Here is a 12,883-nt window from a genome sequence, read left to right on the forward strand (position 1 = left end):
ACTATTCCTAAACCCAGACTCCCTCTTGGAATCAGTTTTAAGCATGACATTTCAGTCAGCTACTGATATGGATTACAGCTGGCACTTGAACTGAAACCCATCTACCGTCCTGCTCAGGAATCATAGTTCCTGATAGGCGATGGTTGTCATCCAGAAGAAGATGGGTCCAATAGTTCCTTCTCCTGCGGATGTTGGTTGGTATTAACTAGATGCTGGGTACATTCAAGTCAGCTTTCCTTCTAAAGTAGAAAGACAGGGGCACCTGGGTGGCTCAGTTGGTTAAGCGTCTGACTCTTGGTTTCGGTTCAGGTCATGATCTTATGCTTCGTGAGATGGAGACCCGCACTGGCAGCGCAGAACCTTCTTGGGATTCTCTCTCTTTCTCTGCCCCTCCTCCCCCAAAATAAATAAACTTAAAAAAATGAAGTAGAAAGGTGGATTTGAGTTAAAATAATTGTAGGGGTGCCTGGGTGGCTCAATCAGTTAAGTGTCCGATTTCAGCTCAGGTCATGATCCTGCAGTCCACGAGTTCGAGCCCCGCGTGGGGCTCTGTGCTGACAGCTCGGAGCCCGGAGCCTGCTTCGGATTCTATGTCTCCCTCTCTCTCTGCCCCTCCCCTGCTCACGCTCTGTCTCTCTCTCTCAAAAATAAACATTTAAAAAAAAATTAAAAATTGTATAAATTGGCTATGTTCAATAAGCTAAGTAGCCATAGCAAACAACATACATTTTACACCTTCGTCTACTGTTGGTAACCACCATGTAACTGGATTTGGGATTGCAGGTTTTATTTTGACACGTAGAGGCAGAAGGTGCCAATACGTGTATATTAGTTCACTCCTAGGGCCTGCCAGAACAAAGCACCACACTGTGTGACTTAAACAACAGAAATGTATTTTCCCACAATTCCGGAGGCTAGATGCCTAAGATCAAAGTGTCTGCAGGGTTGGTTTCTTGTGAGGCCTCTCTCCTTGGCTTGGAGATGGCCGTCTTCTGCCTGTGACTTCACATGGTCTTCCCCCTGTGCCTGTGTTCTAATCTGTTGGTTTTATAAGGCCACCAGTCATATTGGGTTGGGGCCCTTCCATGTGACCTCATTTAACCTTAATTACCTCTTTAAAACTCCTGTCTCCACACGTAGTCGCACTCTGAGGTACTGGGGGTTAAGGATTCCAGGGTATGAATTTGGGGGATGGGGTGGGGAGAGCAAAATTCAGCCCATAACAACCCGTCTTAGTCTCTGATTAAAAAGACCCTTCTCTTTGAGCCTTATTCATCAGAATGGAGAGCCCATTTCCTCCTGGTCCTGCAAATAACCAGAATTCAGCTTCCTCAAACAGCACTCCTTTTTTCTCTTGCTGCCTTTTTTGAGAAATAAAAAAAGACAACCTGGTGACCTGCAAAAAGTAGTGACCCAGGAAGCAGAAGTCCTGGGTTCTAGTCCTACCGCAGCCACTAATCAGCTGTACGGTCTTGGGGAGGCCACTTGGCCCTTGGCACTTTATATTCTAAAATAAAGAGGTGGGACCAGATGACTGCTTAGGTTTCTCCTAGAGTTTATAGTACAAGACTGTACCCAGTATTGTTTTACTGACCCAGACATTTATTCACTAATTGTTTGAGTGTCAGAAGCGTGACCTACTCCACATGCCCTTCCCCCCCCCCCAAGAAGGCTCAGTGGCATCTGACTGAAGTAGCTGCTCACACATTGTAACTCCTCATTCCCTTTCTTTTTTTTTAACATTTTAACTCCAGTAAACAGTGTTATATTAGTTTCAGGTGTGCAGTATAGTGACCCAACACGTCCATTCAACACCTGGGGTTCATCACAACAAGTGCCCTCCTTCATCCCATCACCTATTTTACCCATCCCCCCACCACCCTCCCCTTTGGTAACCATCAGTTTGTTCCCTAAAGTTAAGAGGCTGTTTCTTGGCCTCTCTCTCTCTCTTTTTTTCCTTTGCTCGTTTGTTTTGTTTCTTAAATTTCACATACGATTCTCATTCCTTTTCTCGGTGCCGTCTTTTCTGGTCAGTGATGCTTTACAACACGCGAATCACTTCTGCAGTGAAAAATCTTTATGTTTCAACGGGTACAAGTTTCTCTGCTAGATAGCGTTTCAAATTGTGGATTCTTTTCCAGTTAATCTTTGCTTCTGAAGCTATTTCTTAAACATGTTAAAACTTTTCATTAAAACATATTTTAAAACATAATTACTCAACAGTTTCTCAAAGGCTCATCTTATAAACTCCCTAAATCATATCCTTCTCTCATTTATATAGTTGACTCTTGAATAACATGGGTTTGAACTGTGAAGGTTCACCTATATACAGATTTTTTGGATCAATACAGGGAAGTACTATAAATGCATTTTCTCTTCGTTATATTTTTTAAATAACATTCTTTTCTCTTACTTTATTGTAAGAATACGTTATATAATACATATAACATACAAAATTAATCGACTGCTTATGTTATCAGTAAGGCTTCCCATCGATAGGAGGCTGTTAGTGCTGTGTTTCCCTTTCTCTCTGCCCCTTCCCCATTCATACTGTCTGTCTCTCTCTCTCTCTATCTCAAAAATAAAATAACAACATAATAGTAGGCTATTAGTAGTTAAGTTTTGGAGAGTCAAACAAAAGTCATATGTGGATTTTAACTTCATGGGGGGAGGGTTGGCATCTCTAACCTCCATGTTATTCAAGGGTCAACTCTGTATGATATGCAATACACAGCCCTTTAAATGCTTCTTTTCAAACTGTTTCTGCTTTCTGTAAACGTTGGTATTGGCATATCCAATATTCTCAACGTTTATCACCAATCTTAAAGTATCTGTTTATAAACAGCTCATTTTCTAATGGTCTCGTTGAAGACATAAATTATAAAAGCTTTGATGGTCCTGTTTACCGTGCCGAGTAATATTAACACAACGAACCAGGAAGGTTTAATTCCGAAATAGCTATTCCAGCGTTAGCTACCCCATGGTTACTTAATTAAGCAAATCAAGAAATCTTGTCAGTCAGTTTTAATGGTGGAGAATCATCTCCCCTCAGGAAGTCTTGTGGTCAGTGGGCAAAAATGGCAACCAGCTTCTCAAAAGTTGAAGGCATTATTATGTACTAAAGGTCACCCGCAACTTTTATAATAGAGGGCCAGCTGTGTAAACTGTAAGATGTTGTCAAAAGGAAGTGCCAAGCAAAACTTTGGTGCTGTTTGCTGACTATGCTGAAGGGCAGAGAAGCTAAATTCTTGCCAGTAGTTTAGAAAATTGCTTAGAAAAGCGTAGCCTCTGGGAGGTGCTTACTCCCCGGGGCCTGGGATCCAGTCCTGGAGATCACACTTGGCCTAGCACCTTGCTCCTCAAAATCTTTCTAATGACAAGGCCTGGATCCTGCGGGGTCAGGCTCAGGAAGCAGCTGGGCAGGCGTCGCTTCTAACTGGCCGAGTTAGGCTGCCAGTGCTTAAAACCTGGAAGTAATTCTTTAGATGGTTTGGAATCAGCATCAACTGTGATGTGGTTGCAGCATTGTCAACTGAAGTTGATTAAAATACGCGTCGTTCACTGTGACATTATAATTAAAATAACCCAATTGCCAAATGGTGTGCGAGTTTTTGCAGGCCTAGAGCAAGAGTTCTTTCATGGTTCAAAAATGTGTTCATGCTCCGTGTCACATGATCTGAAACCATTGCCATTAGCTATAATTGCACGGAAGCAGTCAAATGGCACTGCCTCTGCCCCTATTGTCTACCTGAGACTCTTTAAAAAGTCACCCATGGGCCAGCCCCAAGGCGCGTATAGTGTAGTTAAGGAGATGAAATAGGTTTATGTGAAAAGATTAGGGAGCAGAACAGGATTTAACCATGATGCCCTCCTTTACGTATGTGTCTGTACATGCATCTGTATATTTTTTTCTATCTGTTGGTCTCAGTGTTGGTTTAAAACAAAGCATTTGTAGTCGTTGCCACATGGGACAATAATGAATAGTACAATATGAGAAAATACAAAGACTCCAAGGTGTAGAGAAAATAAGCATAGAGGTAAAATGGAGCCAGGGATAAAAACATTCCAGAGAGTTCTAAAAGAGGGTGGCGGAAAGGCAGAAAAGAGGAACAAGCAAATGGATGTGAGGTTTTCCCTTTTTGTTCTGACCACCAGGAAGTTCAGCTACAGGATTAACAGCATCCATCAGATAAAAACATATCAGTTGCTCAAGAGAAGCAGCTTTCCTGACCTGAGCACTGACAGAATTCTCTCCAGTGTTTCCCCATAAAGGAGAAATGATAGAACATGTCCTCAAACAATATTCGTTTTTTTTTCAAACAATATTCTTTAGTAAAATAATATCAGACTTCACCTTGTTTCATATAAAGCCTTCCACATAAAATAGGAGATAATTATAAAACACAGTTCAGTAAATTTCTTTTTTTTAAATCTTTTTAATGTTTAGTTTTGAGAGAGAGAGAGACACAGAGTGCGAGTGGGGGGAAGGGCAAAGAAGAGGAAGACACAGAATCTGAAGCAGGCTCCAGATTCTGAGCTGTCAGCACAGACCCCAACGCGGGGCTCAAACTTACGAACCGCGAGATCATGACCTGAGCTAAAGTCTGGCACTTAACCGACTGAGCCACCCAGGCGCCTCCCCCCCTTGTAAATTTCTAAATAGAGGCTAAGGTACACAGTACGGTTGAGAATATATGTAGATCTGCTTTCATTCAAGAGTAAAACTGGGACCATTTCAAGAAAGCAGAGAGTAGAATATTCTTCATTTAATTCTCTGGAATATTATTTTGTGAGTCTGGGCTTTTCTAACTGTCTTGTTCAAATGGAAGTACAACATACATGTAGTACAGTGTGTTAAAATCAAATCTCAAATGTATGGTTCAATGAACATTTACATCCGCATAATTGTTTAAAACTATCGCCCAGATCAAGATTTAGAACAACTCTAGCAACCGAGAAGGTCCCTCATTCTCGTTCCCAGTAAATACTCTTCACTGTTGATTTCTAACACAATTGATTAACTGCGCCTTTATGTGAGCTTCAAACAAATCCATTAATACAGTATGTACTCTTTTGACTCTTGCTCAATATAAATGTCCCTGAGATTCACCATCCCCCCTCCTTTTTTGGCATAGCAGTTTTCAGTTTTTTTCATTGCTGTGTCATATTCTATTATACAAATATACCACATTTTATTTCTCTTTTATCCCATTGATGTACATTGGATTGTTTCCCGCTTCTCGGTTATTATGAATAACATGGCTGTGAAAACTCCCGTGCGTGTCTTTTCCTGGACATGTGCACTCATTTCTTCCAGGAATGGAATGGCCGATCATAGGGCAAATGCGTGCTTAGATTTAGATGACACTGCTAAACTGTTCTCCAAAACCAGTACATACTTCTACCAGCACGTTTGAGTTTTCCAATTGTTCCACAGCTTTGCTAATCCTTGCTACTGTTAACCTTTAGCAATTCTGGGACACCTGGGTGGCTCGGTCAGTTGAGCATCCGACTCAGGTCGGATCTCGTGGTTTGTGGGTTCGAGTCCCACATTGGGCTCTGTTTGTGCTGACAGCTTAGAGCTTTGCATTCTCTCTCTCTCTCTCTCTCTCTCTTTCAAAAATAAATAAACATTAAAACAAATTTTAAACTTTGTAGCAATTCTGATAGTAGATAGTAGTATCTCATTGTGATTTTAATTTGTATTTCCTTGATGAGTTGAGTACCTTTCCTTATGCCTGTTTGTCATTTGGTTAGCCTCTTTTGTCTGTTTTTAAAAATTGGATTGTCTTGGGGCGCCTGGGTGGCTCAGTCGGTTGGGCGTCCGACTTCGGCTCAGGTCATGATCTCGCGGTCCGTGAGTTTGAGCCCCGCGTCGGGCTCTGTGCTGATAGCTCAGAGCCTGGAGTCTGTTTCAGAATCTGTGTCTCCCTCTCTCTCTGACCTTCCCCCGTTCATGCTCTGTCTCTCTCTGTCTCAAAAATGAAGAAGTGTTAAAAAATTTAAAAAAAAAAATTGGATTGTCTTTTTCTTTTGTAGGAATTCTTTTTTTTTTTTTTTTTTTTAACTGTGTCTTTATTTTGAGAGAGAGCCGAGGAGGGGCAGAGAGAGAGGGAGAGAGAAAATCCCTAGCAGACTCCATGCTGTCAGCACAGAACCCTACATGAGGGTCGATCTCACAAACTGTGAGACCATTACCTGAGCTGAAATTAAGAGTACACACGTGGGGCACCTGGGTGACTCAGTCGGTTGAGCATCTGACTTCAGCTCAGGTCTTGATCTCGCAGTTGGCAAGTTCAAGCCCTGCATCTCTGCTCATAGCAGAGCGCACGCTTCAGATTCTCTGCTCCCCTAGCTCTCTGCACCTCCCCCGCTCACTCACTCTATCTCTCAAAAATAAATAAACCTTAAAAAAAGAAAAGATTCAGATGCTTAACTGACTCAGTCACCCGGCACCCCAGAATTCTTTATGTATTCTCAATATGAGTCCTTTGTTGGGTTTGTGTATTATAAGTACTTTTGCCCAGGCTATGTCTAGCCTTTTTACTATGTTAATATGGGGGGTTTTTTTGTTTGTTTTTCATTTTTTGGGTTTTTGTTTTTTTTGTTTGTTTTGTTTTGTTTGATGAACAAAAGGTCCTGAGGCTTTGATAGGAGTTGGGCAGAAAAAAAATGATAGCAAAGGGTATTCTCTAGCAAGAATGTGTACTACAGCATAATGTTATGGTAAAATGCTTAAATTATAGGTACAAGTAGAAAACAAGAGAGTGGAGAATAAGGTGGTAATTGTATGGTAGATAAGTGCAAGAAAAATCCGGGTCTTTGTAGACAGTTTGGGCTCAAAGACAGAGAATGTTCACACTGGGAAGGTTTTGGGGGATCATCTGCTTGAACTCCTCATTTTACAGATGAAAATGAAGCCTAAGAACGTTAAATAATGATGTGCAGTAATTAAATTAGACTTGAAGTAGAAAATGAAATTAGAGCCGCTTCTTAAAGAATATGTGAACTACACCTGGGAAGATTTTCTGTGTTAGTCCTCATGTCAAATAGCCGTCCCATTGTCCTAATAATACCTTTGAATTTCTAAGATTGTTTTCTGGAACTAATTTTTTTTTTTTTTTTTGGAAAGGAGGGAATTGGGAAAATGTGGTTACTACTGGCAAACCACCTACTCGATGTGTGATCGAGATGAAATCATTTAGCTTCTAGGAAACTCTTGCTGGGAATCGAAAGGACAATAATGAGTCATTACCTCATTCCCCACTCCTGAATTTCGAACTACCTAAGAGGCGACGTGGGCTCACACACATGGAGTTATAAAACAGCACCTCTATTACCAATAAGGCTGAATGGGAAAGCGTGAGTACTTATCACACTTGTAGTCTCTGATGTTTACACTCCTCTCCCTTCCCCCAGCGTGACCTTGACACAACCCCCTTGCAGGAGAGTTTGGGTGTGCAGGGCACATATGCTTACCCAGAACCCCACCCTCGCGCCCTCTGGGGAGAGGAGAGAAGGAGGGCCACACCTCCAGACGTCCGATGAGAGGCAGGCCTGTGTTTGCATCGCACTTTTTCTAGGGTCAAGGTTCTGATTCTGCCTCCACCACTGCGGTGGCAAGTGCTCCACATCAGGCCCGGGGCCTGGTACAAAGGTCTGATAGCCCTCTGCATGGTAGGAAGTCTTCACCAGAGCGGCCCTTCACTATGGGCTGTGATGATTCTGGCCCACCCCTCAAGCCATGAAACCCGACACTACTGTGGTTCTCCCCAAACCATTCATACTAATTAAACTCTATTTCTGAGATCCTAATCTTTGGAGGCAGTGTAGGGACTTCACAGTCTCTTGAAAAGTTGGCAAAAGCTCCTCTCCTTTCAGTAAAAGGCACAACAAACGCAATTTTCTGTATTGTTCCCCAAGATTCATAAAAGCCCTAAACTCACCCATGGAGCCCTTAGGATGACTTAGGCATCGGTGAAAAACCCCTGTAATTGGATTAGGAGAATGACTGCAGATTTTAATTTAAAACCCAATACACTTTTAAATACAATATAAAGAAAAACAAAGACCATAATCCATTTATCCAGAGCTAATTAAGAACTTGGAATGACAGCTTCTAAAACCAGTAAATTCTTTGTTCTCCTCACTGGCTTACTCTTCTACCCATTTGCACTTTTATTCCATAAAGTCTGTTCTCTCCTTGATTAAAAGTTCTTCCTACGTGGAAGTTCAGAGGAATGAGAAAACTAGATGGATATAGGATTTTAAGTTCTTAACCTCTGATTTTTCTCCATTGCCATGCTCTTTTAGAATGAACACATTATTTGATTTTCTATAGATTTATTTTTGGTGCTCTAAAGGGAGATGTTTCAAATAGGAACATAAAATTTTTATTAGTTTCACACATATGAAAACCCACAGTTTCTCTCAGTGTGAAATATTTGATCATTTAAAAAATTTAAATGATTCTTTGGATGAAAACATTTTATGTTGATGCTTTATGTAATATTTGTAAGTGTAAATTTGAAAAGCAATGTTTCCATCTACTTTTATTCACAAAAATAAATCCCCAAAATTTAATACATACCAACAGCAGTTTGGAATAGAAATGTGTGTCAATCAGTCAGATCCTCCCCCAATTTTTATCTTTGGAATCCAGTCCCACTTGTAAATGACCATGAGAGTGTTTAAGGGGTTTGGCAAACTCAGCTGAAGGCTGCTGAAAGGGGCACAGGGCTTTGCATATTGCTTACATGTGGCCTGTGAAGAATTTCACAGGCATGCTCCCAACCCAGCACCTGTTCCCTACCCTCTAGTGCCCCTGGGACAGGTCAGTTTGGAGCTAAGGCCTGTGCTGTCAGCCAGCAAGTGGAAAGGGGGTTGTGGTAAGATATGCTTCCCAGGACTGGTGTGGTGGTGGGCAGTAGGATGATGCCTGATGATAGAAGATATAATACATCCCTGGGAGTGTAATAGATTTCCCAGGAGTCTTCAGTAAGAGGGCAACAGAGTCAGTATTTGCTACTGGACAGCAAAGCATGTATCTCTTGTAAGGGCCTTCTTGTAGATGGGCAAGCTAGACTGTCATGGGGTTACCTGGGAGAATCTCTGGAGCACCAAAAGGCAAGGCATCAAAAGGTGCTTTGTCTCTGTCTGGCCCAGTAGGACATAGGGGCTACTTTTTGGATGATATGTAGTAATTCCCTCCTGCAGATGACATGGCCTTGCTCCAGAATCCTAGGAGTCTCAGCTGTGATTCTGCTAAAGCTAGCCATGTACTCCCCATGGCGTCTTGCTCCATTGCAGATACCTCTAGTGCCATATACTTTCCAGTTGGGCTGCTTGAATCACCCTCTGTTTGCAAGGCATAGTGGTAATGTGGCCCAAGAAATGAATGAAAGCAGTATCCCATTGTGTAGAATATATTGTCTTCAAAACCTGTAGAAGCCTAAGAAGGGTTGTGCTTCCTTCTCAGTGATGGATGAGTGTAACTCATCCTTTCCTTCGGAGAGGATTTCCCCCATATGCCTAGGTCTCTGTACAGGCCAGCTACACGATTTGCAGGGCCCAGTGCAAAACGAAAGTGTGGGATCTTGGCCAAGGGTAGGGTTTGTACCCCTCCCACGTGCCCACCACCCCAACCCACAGCAGCCACATGACCTACAGGGATTTCGACCTCTGTGCCTGGACACAAGTGGTGCCTAGGTTGGGAGTTCCCTCATTGCAAGTATCAAGTTGAGAGCAAACTTATGACCCATGGCAAAACCAAGGCATGACAGTCAGTGCTTTGGTTCATTTGGTTCTCATGATCACTCTCCGAGGTAGGTGATAAAAGAAATATGTAACATTTGCCTGGCACTTTACAATCAGTATGTGCTTACTTTTTCATTGACCAATTTGATGCTTACTCTCCTGTTCCTCATTCTTGTACAGTGCACACTTCAGCAAAATTGATTCTTAGAATTTTCTGAGCACAATATTCTGTTCTTTAGTTCATCTTTTTCCACAGGACATGGCTATTTGGAAATAAAAAGGTCCTTCCACACCTTTATCTTCTAAAACTCTCCTGAGACAAGCATCAGGTTTTTTTTTTTTTTCCCCCTTTTCCCCAGTGACGATGGGTGGCTGGGTAATCGGGTCATCACAGCAGGGGTAACCTGCCCCAGTGCCTTCCTGGACCAGTGGAGTTGGCCAGCCGATGCGTGTGGCCCAAGTATAATTCAGTAGCTACCCCTGCATGTCTTTGGAAGACCGTGTGGAAGTCCCAGAAATTTGGAGATGTTGTGGCTGAGACAACCTTCTCCTTTTTGTTAAACTTTATGCCATGACACAAGGAAACAATTAATCCTCTCACTTTGCTCCTTATTCACCCTTTGTTCCTCAGCCCAAAACTAGTACCTCATCCTTCCTCAGCCAAGCTCATTTCCTCAGCTTGAAGAAGAAACAAGAAGCAATCTTGCAGTTGTATTTGGGGGTCAATGTAAGGACACAGTGAAGGAAAAGCTCTTGTTAACTTTGCATTTGGGCCCATTTTTATGCATTACATCACCACTTTCAGTTCTTGCCTTCTATCCTGTATGTTTGCATACCCAAGAAAATGCGCGCGCACACACACACACACACACACACACACACACACACACACAGTGGACACTACTGGGGATATGGTCATATTCTTCCCACATCCTGCTGGTTTTCCCCAGCTTCCCCAGAGGCCACATAAAAAGTCTTTTTGTATATTCTAAATATTTGCTGAAGACTAAAGGGGAAAGAATGTGAGTGAATTTTGCATTTAAAAAAAAAACCTGCTAAACGTTAGAAAAAGTCTAAGTATTTTTCTGTTTCTTGACAATTCACAGAAGCTCAGTTTCTTTTTGTTTCTTCTCCAGTGTTGTCAATCTGATTGTGATTGATTCCAATGAAATTCTTCCCACCACTCCTTCCAAAAAACCATGCAGACACAGACAGACAGAGAGACAGACACACACACACACACACACACACACACACACACACACACGACTTTGAAGTTTTAAACAGAATGAATCAGGGTAGGGCTTGAGAAAGATGATGGCATTTGAACAAAGTCTTGAAGAAGGTGAGAAAGTGAGCTTTGTAGCTATTTGGGGGAAGAGCTTTCCCAGAAAAGAGGACAGTCAGTACAAAATCCCTGAGACAGGGATATTCAAGGCATGCTATAGTAGCAGCAAGGAGGTGAAGAAATGTGAAGAAGAGTGGGGACCAAATGGTGTAGATTATTGTGGACCATTATCAAGAGTTTGCCTTTACCCTCAGTAAAGTGGGAACCACCTATGAGTTTTGAGCAGAGAAACATCATGACATGGCTTATGTCTTCAAAGAACCAGGTGGGAAATTAGGAAGTATAATCACAGTGGGAGCATGAATTTTTATTTACATATACACCCGTTATAACCACCACTAAGAAGGGATAAAATATTCTCAGCACCTCTCCTGTATCCCCTCTTTCATTTGATACTTATGCACAAGTGTACCCACTACTCTTACGGATTTCTTTTGCCACTTTTTGATTCCATATAAACAGAAAATAATATATACGCTTTTCTGTCTCGTGTCTGTTGTTCAGTATTTTGTCTGTGAGTTTTGTCTATGGTGTTGCATATATTGGTGATTTATTCTTTTCATTGCTGTTCAGTATTCCGTTCTATTAATAGGCACAATGTGTTCACTCTATTGTTGATGGATATTTGTTTTCAATTTTTGTTTTTTTTTATGAATGAAGTTGCCTTGAATATAGTTGTACATATCATTTCTTGAGCATACGCATTCATTTTCCTTGAGTTTGTAATTAGAAATGGAATAGGTGGGTGATAGGTTAGACATATGTCTAACTTTGGCAGATACAGCCACTGTCCAATGTAGTTGAACTGATTTAAATTTCCACCAGCAATGGGTGAGCACTCCAGTTACTCTACATCCTTAACAACACTTGATACTATTAGTCCCTTAACTTTAACCATCCTGGTAGATCAGCAATGGCATATTATTGTGGCCTAATTTGCATTTTCCTGATTTTTTAAAAAGATTTATTTATTTATTTTGAGAGACAGAGAGGGACAGAGACAGAGAGAGAGAGAATCCCAAGCAGGTTCTGCACTGTCAGTGCAGAGCTCAATGCTGGGCTTTATCTCATGAATCATGAGATCATGACCTGAGCTGAAATCCAAGAGTCCAATGCTTAATCGACTGAGCCACCCAGGTGCCCCTGCATTTTTTGATTAATGATGTTGGACACCTTGCCATGTACTTATTGGCCGTTTGGATAGCCTTTTATGAAATACCTATTTAGATCTTTTGCCCATTTTTAAATTTTGGGATATCAATGTTTTTCGTTACTGGTTTGCAGGAGTTCTTTGTATCTCCTGGATAGAAGTCCCTTGTGAGATACATGTTTTGTGAGTACCTTTTCCTAGTCTCTCACTTTCCTTTTCATTCTCTTAATGGTATTTTGTGAGAAATAGAAATTCTAAATTTTAATGAAGATTAATTTACTAATATTTTCTTTTATGGATGCTTTCTCTGCCATGATAAAGAAAGCATTGGTTCTCTCTTGACTTTCTTCCTAAAGAGAAAAGTTAGAGAAATCGTAACAACTTTGGTCTCACTAGTTTTCAGGTAGGCCTGCGATTGAACCGCCCACAAGAATATCTTGTCTCTTCTCCTCTTCTTTCTTCTTTTCCTTCTCCTCCTCCCTTCCTCCACTTCCTCCTTCTTTTTCGTTCTCCATCAGAAGAGAAATCCTGGCTTCAGTTTCCCCTGTAGCAACTACCGATGCTGTGATTATTTTCGGGCATGTATAGGCCTCCCCAGCTGGATTACAGGAAAAGTAGGGGGCAGAATA

This window comes from Lynx canadensis, chromosome F2 (genome assembly GCF_007474595.2).
Source record: "Lynx canadensis isolate LIC74 chromosome F2, mLynCan4.pri.v2, whole genome shotgun sequence".
In the NCBI taxonomy this organism is placed as follows: Eukaryota; Metazoa; Chordata; class Mammalia; order Carnivora; family Felidae; genus Lynx; species Lynx canadensis.